This window comes from Ailuropoda melanoleuca, chromosome 7 (assembly GCF_002007445.2).
Source record: "Ailuropoda melanoleuca isolate Jingjing chromosome 7, ASM200744v2, whole genome shotgun sequence".
Classification (NCBI taxonomy): domain Eukaryota; kingdom Metazoa; phylum Chordata; class Mammalia; order Carnivora; family Ursidae; genus Ailuropoda; species Ailuropoda melanoleuca.
The window spans coordinates 23,115,244-23,127,492 of record NC_048224.1 but is presented as its reverse complement, the minus strand read 5'-3'; the positions used below and the strand labels follow the sequence as shown (position 1 = coordinate 23,127,492).

The window sequence follows — 12,249 nt, the reverse complement described above, 5'->3', positions numbered from 1 at the left end:
AACGCCGGGATCACGCCCTGAGCCAAAGGCAGACGCTTAACCGCTGTGCCACCCAGGCGCCCCACAAAATTAACTATTGTGACTACACCAAATAAAAAGCTTTGGCACAGTGAAGGAAACCATCAACAAAATAAATAGGCAACCTACTAAATGAGAGAAGATATTTGGAAATGATATATCCTATAAAGAACTTATCAAACTCAGCACCAAACAAACAATCCAATTAAAAATGAACAGAAGACTCAAGTAGACATTTTTCCCAAGAAGACATACAGATGGCCAACAAACACATGAAAAGATGCTCAACACCACTAATCATCAGGGACATGCAAATTGAAACCACAATGCGTTATTACCTCACACCTGCAGAATGGCTAAAATAAAAAACACAAGATATAACAAGTGTTGGCAAGGATGTGGAGAAAAAGGAATTCTCCTCCACTGTTGGTGGGAATGCAGATTGGTACAGCAACTATGGAAAACAGTATGGAGGTCCTCAAAAACATAAAAATAGAATTACCATATGACCCAGTAATTCTGCTACTGGCTTTTTACCCAAAGAAAACAAAAACACTAATTCGAAGAGATTTATGTTCATTGCAGCATTATTTACAACAACCAATCTTATANTGATATAGAATATGTGATATATATATATATATATATATATATATATATATATATGATGAGCTATTACTCAGCCATAAAAAGAATGAAATTTCACCATTTGCAACAAAAACAGATGAACCTAGAGGGTACAATGCTTAGTGAAATAAGTCAGTCAGAGAAAGACAAATACCATGTGATTTCACTCACATGTGGAATTGAAGAAACAAAACAAATGAACAAAGAAAAAAAGAGACAAACAAAAAAACCAGACTCTTAAATGCAGAGAACAAACTGGTAGTTGCCAGAGGGGAGGTGAGTGGGGGGATGGGTGAAAGAGATAAAGGGGGTTAAGAATATACTCATCTTGATGAGCAGGGAGAAATGTATAGAATGGTTGAATCATTATATTGTATACCTTAAAATAATATAACACTTTATATTAATTATACTTCAATAAAAAATAAAATAAAATGTTACTTTATAAAACTTTTTCTGATTTTCAAGGAAAAAAAGACATTTGTTTGAGTTGGTGCTAACCTCCTCCTTCCCTAGGACAGCACTATTCTTGGCTTATCTTTAAGGCAGTTGGGATGCATGGGAAATAGCTAACTCCTGGATTAATAAAAAATTACTAAGGAAATAATGGAAGATATTTTAAAAATATTATCTCCATGATATGGGTGAAAATCCATAGTTATGCCATTAGGATAGATCTTTCATTCATTCATTCATGCTTATTTCTAGAAAGCCAACCTGGGCCAGGCACTGAGGGTAGCAATAAACTAAAATTTCCCACTTTTCACAGCCCAGGGAATAGCACTGATATCCACACATATGATTGATTTTCATAGAGCCTTGAAGAGGCCTCACAGAAAATGAGTTACTGTTTTTCTGGACTATCTGTGATGAGGATAAAGATATTTGCTCTTTGGGCTCACTTTGGCAGCACATACTAAAATTGGAATGATAGCATGGACCCTGTGCAAGGATGACATGCAAATTCATGAAGCATTCCATATTTTTAGAGCTGAGGTGTCCATCGACAGATGAATGGATAAAGAAGATATGAGATATATATATATATATATACACACACACACATTGGAATATTACTCAGCCATCAGAAAGGATGAATACTGACCTGGATGGAACTGGAGGGTATTATGCTGAGCGAAATAAGTCAATCAGAGAAAGACAATTATCATATGGTTTCACTCATATGTGGAATATAAGAAATAGTGCAGAGGATCATAGGGGATGGGAGGGAAAACTGAATAGGAAGAAATCACAGGAGACAAACCATTAGAAACTCTTGACCCTGGGAAGAAAACTGAGGGTTGGGGAAGGGGAGATGGGTGGGGGGATGGGATAACTAGGTGACAGGCATTAAGGAGGGTAGGTGATGTGATGAGCACTGGGTGTTATATGCAACTGATGAATTATTGAATACTACATCTGAAACTAATGATGCACTATATGTTGGCTAAATTAATTTAAAAAAAAAGGATATTTGCTCTTTGAGGGACTATTGCATCACACCTTCTGTTCAAGGGTGCTTTATACCAACCATGTCTGTGTTTTGTATTTGTTTTTTAAATTACCACAAAACTTTAGCAGATTAAAACAACAAGCATTTATTATTTCACAATTTCTATGGGTCAGGAATTTGGGAGCAATTTAACTGTTGAATTAGCCCAAAGTTTCTCATGAAGTGCAGTCAAGCTGTTAGCTGGGGCTGCAGTCATCTCAAGACTTGACTGGGGTGAAAAACTGCTTCCAAATTCACTAACGTGATTATTATCAGGACTTAGAATACCTCCTTCCAAGCTTATTCATGTGGTCCTCTCCACCAGGCTGGCTACCTTACAACATGGCAGTTGGCTCCACCCGGGAGAGAGTGGCCAAGACAAAAGCCACAGTCTTTTTATAATCTTGTATCAGGATTGACATTTTATCAACTTCTGCCATAGTCTGTTTGCTAGAAGCAAGTCAATAAATTCAGTCCACACTCTAAGGCATAAGATTATCCCATGGTGTGAATACCAGGAAGTGGGGATTATTGGGTATCATCATAGAGACTGTCTGGCACACCCTTCTTCACCTTCCACAAATACCTCTTGGGTTACAGGTGAGAGGATGGAATGCTATGGTTTCTCCCAATTCTTTGGCATAAATGATCATGGGCATTTGATGAAGTGTTTTCACATATTATGCTTTATTCTCAAATGAGTTTAGGCAGATCAGCCATGATGGTAGTGATGGCTCTCAGGGCTGCAGAGGCTTGCAGGATACTTCCTTCTAAGGCAACTTCTTGTAATCATTTGCTCACTGTTTGCTGTTGAGAGAGCAACTTAGAATACAATTATGGAATCTCAAATGAGTGGCTAATGGGATGAATGAGAAATACAGGAGATTTTCCCTATGATTAGTCATGTCTTGCCATTTCGAGAGTTGTTTTAACCACAAAAGCATTTGAATTTATTGGACCACAGAATTAAGTGTTGAGAAATCTGCATTTGAACTTGGCCCTTGCCTCTAACTAGGTCTTCACTTGGGATAAGTTACTTTACCTCTCAGAGGTTTTGTTTATTTGGAAAAGGAAAGAAAAGTGATCTCAAAGGGTTCTTCTAGCTCTAACAGGCTGTGCTTAAGTCATAGGTTTTTTTCTTCTTCAGGAGCTTTGCGTGGAGCCAGGTAATGGTCTTGCTGCAATCCTACTCTTACTGTTGTATAAATTGCTGGGATTACATAGATTGCTATCATTTGGCAATTTTCTGGTTTCCGTGTTTGGAAACTGCTAAGACACATTCCCACCAGTCTTGTATAGGAAAACAGCCAACACTTATTGAAATATTACTATGTGTCAGGCACTATGCTAAGTACTTTACAGACTTTCTAATTTGATCCTAATAACAATCCTATGAAGTAGATACCTTTTATCCATAGTTCATAGAAGAAGAAACTGAGGCTTAGAGAATAAAGTAATTTGTCAAGATGACAAATAAGTAATGAGTAGGGCCAAAGTTCTATTGGTCAGTCTGTCTGGCTCAAAACCAGGCTCTCCACCTCAAAGTTATCTATTTTATGTGCCAGTTCCTTAGGTGGGGCCTATTAGTCAAGGTTCCAAGACCCTGAAAAATGGAGCTTATCAAAGTACTCTGGTCAGTGTGATATTTTAGAAATGCTAAGCAATCCTTGGGAATGAGCAATATTGTCTCCAGAATAAGCCAATGATGTAAAGCTGAGACTTCAGTGAGTCCTATGAGCAGGTACCATTTCCTGCAAGACCTCTAAATGTGTGGTATTAAAGAGAGATGGCTAATAAATTTTGTGCTGCTTCCCATCCACACACCCCGCTGTGATTTTTTTATTCTTCATGAATGTACATTTATTTGAAAACCTGTCCTATGCTTTTGGGTGGTAAGAGAACTACAAAATGGAAATTCCTGTCTTGGCCCTTTGGCCCTACTAGAGGGATAGCCACAAGTTCTTGTTGTCAGAAGACTTTGAGGTTGTTTGGGGGTTTTGTTCTGTTTGTTTTTCTCCTTTAGGCTTTTAGTCACACAACTAGAGCTTAGAATTGAATTTGAGCCACAGCACACTGTCGAATAATCTGCAAGAACTCTGCTGGGAGCCCCCTGGCAAAGGATGTGTCTCGTCCCTGGTTCTTCTCAGTTCAGTCTGATGCTGCTACACAAACCAGGTCCTGCCATGGGCCGATGAGAGGACATCAATCACTTTTCAGTGGCTCTTGTTCCTAAGTGGCTGTTTTGGAAGGGAGCCCTTTGGAGTTAGAAGAAATACTATTTTATATAGCCGTTTATTTGGCGGTTGCTATAAGGAAAATTTCCACCAACATGAAGAAACCATTCCAAAGATTCTACTAGATGGGAATGGCTATACTTCAATAATCAAAACTGTAAAGTAACAAGGCATAATCACTACCATTTGTGGAGAATTTTGTGGGAGTTTTGCGAATCATCAAATAAATTCTTTCACCAAGCTTGGGTGATAGATATTATTATTATTATTTCCATCATGTAGATGATATGTAGAGAGTTTAGGAGACGCATCCAAAGTTGCCATTCCTGTAAACTAGGAGAGCTGAACTAGAACCTGGGTCTCTCAGATTCCAAAGTCAGTGCTTTAGGCAACTATGCAAAATACCTACAAATAAGTTAGAACATTTTTTTATGTGAACCCCAGAAACCTGTAACCATGTTTAGGGTGGGACTGGCGCTTAAAATGTTCATTTCCTGAATTTGTAGCATAGACATTTTAGATTGAATAGTTAAATTATTTAAAAAGAATAAGCATTTGTAAAACACTTCAAAAGTACTCATTTACAAAGCTGATAGGAAATATGGAATCATAAAACCTCCAGTTAGAAAGGATCTCAGAAGTCATAGATCCTTCTCTCTCCTATCCTCATGCCTCTCCTCATTCTCATGGGCTCATTTAAATAGTCTTTTTCTTGGCAGGAAACTCTTAGCTTACAAAGCTCTATGCCTGTGGGACATTTCGCAACTGGGACATCTTCTTCGTCCAGCTTCTATTTCCTTCAAAATTAGACCAAATGGTGTGCGTTAATTCCTATTGAGTCTCAACACACCCCCTGGGGAGCAAAGTTTATGCAACAGCAAGAATGCCTTAAATCCTTCTGTGTTTACCTTCCTCTGGAGAACTTGTACTCCTTCCTTCCTTGTGTAGCCTTCTAACTTCTTTGACTGGAGCTGAACTGTCCAATGAGGTCACCATTAGCTACATCAGGCTAATGAACACTTGAAATGTGGCTAGTCAGAATTGAAAGGAGCTCTATGTGTAAAATATCCATTAAGATCCCAGGGGCGCCTGGGTGGTGCAGTTGGTTAAGCTTCCAACTCTTGGTTTTGATTCAGGTCCTGATCTCAGAGTCTTGAGATCAAGCCCCGCATCAGCCTTCATGTTTGGTGCAGAGTCTGTTTGAGATTCTCCCTTCCTCTCCCTTTGACCCTCCCGCTTGTGCTCTCTCTCTCTCAAATAAATAAATAAATCTTAAAAAAAACCATATACTAGATTCTGAAGCCTTGGTTTCCCCCCCAAAAGAATGATATATGTCATTAATAAATTTTATGTATTGGCTACATGTTAAAATAATATTTTAGATACATTGGGTTAAAATATATTATTAATATTAATTTCACCTGTTTCTTTTAATTTTTTAAAGATGGCTACTAAAACTAAAATGACATACTTCACTCACATTTTATTCCTATTGGACAGTGCTAGATAAGAGCATAGATTAAACAGCAAAGGAGATGTAACTAGAGGTGTTGATTGGGTCCCAATCTTGGAAGGCCTTTAAAGAACATTTATGAATCACTCTGAGTGTGCCAAGTATTGCCCACAGCTTACAGAAATATACAGTGTCTTCATGATTCATGACTTCAATATTGTATGGTAAATATAACAACGTGTCAATATCCACAATTGTTTGAGCCCATCAACTAGTTAAATAGTTAGGAAAAGCTAGCAAGAATGGAGGTGAAGAAGGAAGAGGGCACAGTTCTGCATGAGAATTAGGAGACAATTGTAATTTCTGTCTAAAAGTGATGAAAGCGAAGGCACCAAGCCATTAACCCAGGGTGTGCTCTCTGGCAGGCCTTTGCCAAGCAACATAACACCTACTTAAGTGGGTCACCGCCTTATTGTTAATTTCCATTCATGGGGTTTGTTTCATTTTCTGGTGTCTCAGTTAGCTCCAAGGTGATGCTTTAAATAGTTGTGAAGGCATCTGTAGAGGTAGTCAAAGTTTCCAAAGAGGTTATCATTAACTTCCTTTGTCAGTATTTCTCCACTTTCTGATGAGTCTTCAGCAGAATCTGAGTTATTCTCCTGGAATCCAACCAGCAAGCTGTTATCAGAATTCTCCAGCCTCTCCTGGTTACTGTTGCCAACGAACTGGAGAGAATTGTGTAGGAGGAAATGCCAGCCTTGCTGAGTCAGGCAACTTTTTCAACCCAAAGTTGACTGGTAATTATCGTGACTGCATTCCTAGGACCACAGGAGGTATAGTCAGTCTGGTCTGGCTCCATGGGATTCGCTCAGTATGGGGAAGGGCACTATCCAGGGTAGTAAAATATTCCAACTCCATGCAGAGAAGAGTCGGCAGTTTCGAGCCAGCAGAGTTAGGCTATATGCAGGCAGCAGGTGTGGTTACTAACTCTCTTAATTCTGGGGTTCCTTTGGTGTGATTAGATTATGAATAAGAGAGAGAATAAAAGTTGAGGGTTGATAAAGCCTGTGCTACCACCAAGCTCATATTTTCAATTCAGATTTAGTCGGGATGAGGGTGAGTGGTCCAGTTGAAATGATCCCCAAAGTGACTCTATTTTGGAAGTTTAGTTGAAACAGGGCTTTGGAGTCAAGCAAATTGGAGTTGAGTGGTGATTCTGCAAGTGAACAGCTCCATGGTCTTGACCAAATCACTTCACCCCTCTGAGTTTCAATTTTCTCATCCGTAAGGTGGGCATATACTATCTTCCTTCTGGGGTTGTTGTCAGGCTAACTTGAGGTGTATATATAAAAACACCTGGAATCCAACACAAGGAATACAATGAATCACCCTGACCTTTGCTCTTTAGTGTGTTTTATTGTTAAAGGCTTAATATAGATATCTCCCTTGTGAAATTGAATTCTAACCTTTGGCAATGATCAGACTTACTCTAGCTTTTTTGTTTTGTTTTGTTTTAAGCTACTTGACTTTGGAGATTGTCTAGTTCTAATGATGATGATGATGGTGATCAATAGTAATTTTTTATTCAGCACCTGCAGGGCTGGGCCCTGTGTTAAGTGCTTTTCATACATTATCACGTAAAATCATCATAATAATCCCGCGAGGCAAGTATTATTATCCCCGTTTATAGATGAGGAATGGGGTTAAGAAAGACTAAGTGGCTTACTTCAAGGTTTTGAAACTAGGTCGTAGAAGATGTGGGATTTAAACCCAAGTGTGATGGTCTCCAACATTATCATTCTTAAACACTGTTATATTGTAACCATGCTATTAGTTTGCCTTATTTTTCTTCAAACCAAAAGATTTTCTGTGTCCATAAAGGTCAAAATGGGCTTTAAAAAAGAGCCATTCCCAATTTTAATTATCTTAAGTAACTTAAATATATCTAATATTTTATTGAAACAAAAATTTTAATTGAAAGACAATCAGGAACTATTTCTGATGAAGGATAATTTGATTTCTTATTCTGTATGGAAATTTAGAGAAAAAATACATTCTGTGGGGAAAAGACAGTTATGTTTAAAACAGAGTTTGAAAGAACTAATTATAGTTATATACAGAATTTAGAAATAATTGTAGCACTCAGGGTTTTATCATTAATGTTTTCTTATTCAAGAAGATGTTTGAGAAATTGTAGACATGATAGCTTGTTTGTGTTCTTTTAAGATTCTAAATGTTACTTTTGTTTTTTATAAGAGCTCAAAAATTATGTAATACCACCTGCTCCCAAATCACAAAATATGAGAATATTAGATAAATAAGAGAAACTTGAGAATATGAAAAATTAAAAACAATTCAGAAATTAGAGTAGACAAAGCCATTTCTGAGGCCAAAGAAATAATATTTCAGATAAATAAAGGGACAGACCAATGAGCATTTTTCATGGTAGGGATGGGGAGGTACTTTATCTGTCCAGATGACAACATGCAAAGCTGTTATTTGCTGCTGCCCAGAGGGTCCTACTACAATTGTTTTTCTCGGGTTTTGCTCAAAGAACAAATTCTAATGCCAGTATTGTAAATGACATTTATTGTTTGGATTTACTTTTCTAAAATTTGCCCTTTCCTTCTAAAGTATAGGTATGTCTTTCTAGGGTATTCAAAGCCTTAATTTAAGTAATGATGAGATTATTCAGAATAAGTAAAGCCTCTTTGAGCAATTGGCTTATCAATGTAATTCACATTAACCACCTTAGAGGAAAACTAGTAAATCTGAGATTAGTAAATCTCAGGTTGGTACAATAAGCATCATCTCCTGTGTTAAACTTGATAAAAACTATTTTTAAAGAAAAAGAAGAATCATTTTCCTTTTATCAGTCTCGTTTACTGAAATAGCCCCTGTTCAGTTCATCAATGACCTGAACACTGTTTAATCCATGGCTTTATTTGCACCTCTCAGAACTGTTGATCATGCTTCCTTCTTGAAACCTTCATTTGGCTTGAGACATCAGTTTCTCTTGGTTTTCCTTCTATTCCACTGGCTGGTCAGGTCCTTTTTATCTACTGACTGCTAGGTGTTAAGACACTTCATGGTTCAGCCTAAAAACTTTTTAATTCTTTGTCTTTATTTACTCTGTAGGTAACGCCATCCCTAGTCTCTTAGCTTTGAAAAGTGTCTACACACCCACAATTCCCAAATCTACATTTCTAGCCCAGACCTCTTTCCTAAATTACAAGCTCATGGCCAACTATCTACTCACACTTTCGCTCAAATATCTAATAGGGATCTTGGGGCCCCTGGGTGGCTCAGATGTTTAAGCATCTGCCTTCGGCTCGGGTCATGATACTGGAATCCTGGGATTGAGCCCTGCATCGGGCTCCCTGCTTGGTGGGGAGCCGGCTTCTCCCTCTCCCTCTGCTGTTCCCCCTGTTTATGTTCTCCTGCTCTCTGTGTCAAACAAATAAATAAAATCTTAAAATATATATATATATATCTATATATCTATATATATATATATCTAATAGGGATCTCAAACTTAACCTGTCCCAAATCAAACCCCTGATTCTACACCAACATCCCCAATTGCTCCACTGACAAACCTCTTCTGAACAGTCTTTTACATCTCGGGAAATGCCATCTCTGTCTTTCCAGTTGCCCAGGCAAATACCTTATTTCCTGTCTTCCTCTGTACCCTACATCCATCAGTAAATCCTGTCAGCTTTACCTGCAAAATACTGTATATAAAAAATCCTGACACTTTTCACTACCTCCATTGCTATTTTCTTGGTCCAAGTTTTCATCATGCTTCACCCTCACCTGAATTATTTCAATTACTTTCTAATGAGAACATTTCTTCCTTCCCCTCCTCCCCACCCCTTCCCTACCACAGTCTGTTCTCAAGATAGAGGCCAGAAGGATCTATTTAAATTGCAGGTAAGATCAAGTCACCCTTTGGCTCAAAACATTTAATTGCTCAGAGTAAAATCCAGAGTAAAATCCAAAAACAGTATGACCTGCAAGGCCCTACCTGACCTTACCCTTAGCTACCTCTCTGACTCCACATTTTGAATCTCTTGCCTCCTGTTCTCCTGTACACTCTCTGTTCCAGCAACACCCAAGATTTCCTAGAACAACTATCTCTCACTTTTCAGAGTTATTTGCCCAAATGTTATCGTTTTGGAAAGATCTTTTTTGACAACTCTTTCCCTCATCCCTGGCATTCCTATATCATTTATTCTTCCTTATTTTTCCTCTATAGCACTTTTCACCACCTGACATAATATGTATCTATTCACTTGTTTACTTGTTTATTTTTGGTCTCCTCCTTAGAATATTAGGCCATATTTCAGATTCAAGGACTGATAGACTAGGGGTGCCTGGGTGGCTCAGTCAATTAAGCATCTGCTTTTGGCTCGGGTCATGATCCTGGGGTTCTGGGGTCGAGCGCTGTATCAGGCTCCTTGCCCAGCGGGGAGCCTTCATCTCCCTCTCCCTCTGCCTGCCTCTCCCCCTGCTTGTGCTCACTCTCTCTCTCTCTGTCAAATAAATAAATAAAATCTTAAAAAAAAAAAAAGACTGATAGACTAGAGGATTTCGGCTGTACCTCCCATTCAAGACAATTGAAAAAGCTGAAACACACACACACATTCTTGCATGCACTGGAGACCTAATGAGACACTAAGAAATTAGAACAAGGAAATGTTTAGTTCAGAAAGGTGAACCAAAGGAGGATTTACTGATAGTCAAAAGGAAACTGAAAGGCAAGCTTCACTGAGATCTTGGGAAATGAACCACACTATATCCTGGAATCAAAGGGCTGAAGGTTTTTTCTGAGTTCTGAGGTTGTTTCTCGACCCACTGAAAGCAGCTGAGACACAGAGCTAAGGTTCTGAGAACTCAGTTGCATGGTTTGGGATTGACATTCACCCCCACCCCCAAAGAGAGAGGCCCTAATGTAATATCTCTTCCTCTTGAGACACTCAAAGGTGACAACCTGGAAGCATGGGGTCTCGGGTCTGGATTTTATTCCAGCCTGAAAAAAACCTCAAACCTTGGTCCCAGACTGCTAAAGTACTTAGGTACTTTGTAGAGAAAAAAGGCCTAACATCATGCTGGGTCTCAAACTATCACTGAATATAATTTTAATTTGTCCAACAAACAATCAAATATTATAAAGTAAACAAATATTCAAGACAAATGGCAGATATTGTGGTTCCAAACCACCTGTCCACTTAGCATACGAAAAGGTGCCCAACATCATTAGTTATCAGGGAGATGCCAATGAAAACCACTACAACACACCACTACCCATCAAATAAAAAATTTAAAAGCAACTGATAACACAAAGTGCTAGTGAGGATACAGGGTAATTGGAACGCACATGCATCACTGGTGAGAATGCAAAATGTATACACTCTTAGGAAAGAGTTTGGCAGTTATAGGGGTGGGGAGGGGAAAAAAAGAAAAGAGTTTGACAGTTATTAAAAAGTTAAACATACACTGACACATATGACCCAGCAATCTCACTTCTAGATATTCACCCAAGAGAAAATAAGATACATAGCCATACAAAAACCTGTTCACAAATGTTTCTAATGGCTTTTTTCGTAATGGTCAAAAATTAGAAACATTTATCAATTGGCAAATGAATGAAGAAATTGCTTTAAACACACAGTGGATTACTAGTCAGTAGTATTTTTCAAGGAGAATCACTTAAAAAAAAACCAAAAAGCTATGTTGACCCTTTCAGAACTGGTGTGACATTTCAGTCACCTCTGTGGATGACTGATGAAACAGGGGAGTTCTTGAGAGCCAGAGGATGATAAACCTCTAACTCAGGGCAGGGCAGGAAGCCCTATTGCTTACATTCGTCCCTTCCATTTGGCTCTTTAGGTATCTCATCTGACTTCGTACTCCTTCAGATGTTCCTGCTGTCACCTGTGGTTGGGGTCACGGCCTCCTGTGAGGCACCCAGACAGCCAAGGATGTTTTCACAGGAAGGGCATTTGCTATGGGCTTAGCTGCCTCACTGATTTGGCCAGTGTTTCACATCACCCGGAGCAGGAGGGAGAAATAGACTTGTAGCTTGAGGTCAGGATCTTGCAGTGACCCAGGATTGCCAAGTGCAGAGCCTTATACATGGTAGGTGCACAATACACATTTTCTTTGTGTACAGATCTGGTTTCTTTTCAAGATATTAACTTTAGTTCCTGATGTCCTCAAGTGTACTGAATGCAAACTAGAATTGCTGTGGCAGGAGCTGTACTTAATTCATTAGAGGAGAAACGATAACCTTGCTGTCCTCAGTATAAAAATATTGGCTCTGTGATATATTTTTATTCGTTCCTGTACTCAGCAAATATTTATTGAATGGCTACTATGTCCTAGATTCTATGCCAAATTATTTAGATTAATGGGATATATAT

General features: G+C 38.6%; 1 pseudogene; it reads left to right on the top strand.

The window, feature by feature from the left end:
• The first annotated feature begins 1,541 nt into the window (after positions 1-1,541).
• On the top strand, positions 1,542-1,632 carry LOC117803160 (annotated as a pseudogene).
• The last annotated feature ends 10,617 nt before the right edge of the window (positions 1,633-12,249 follow it).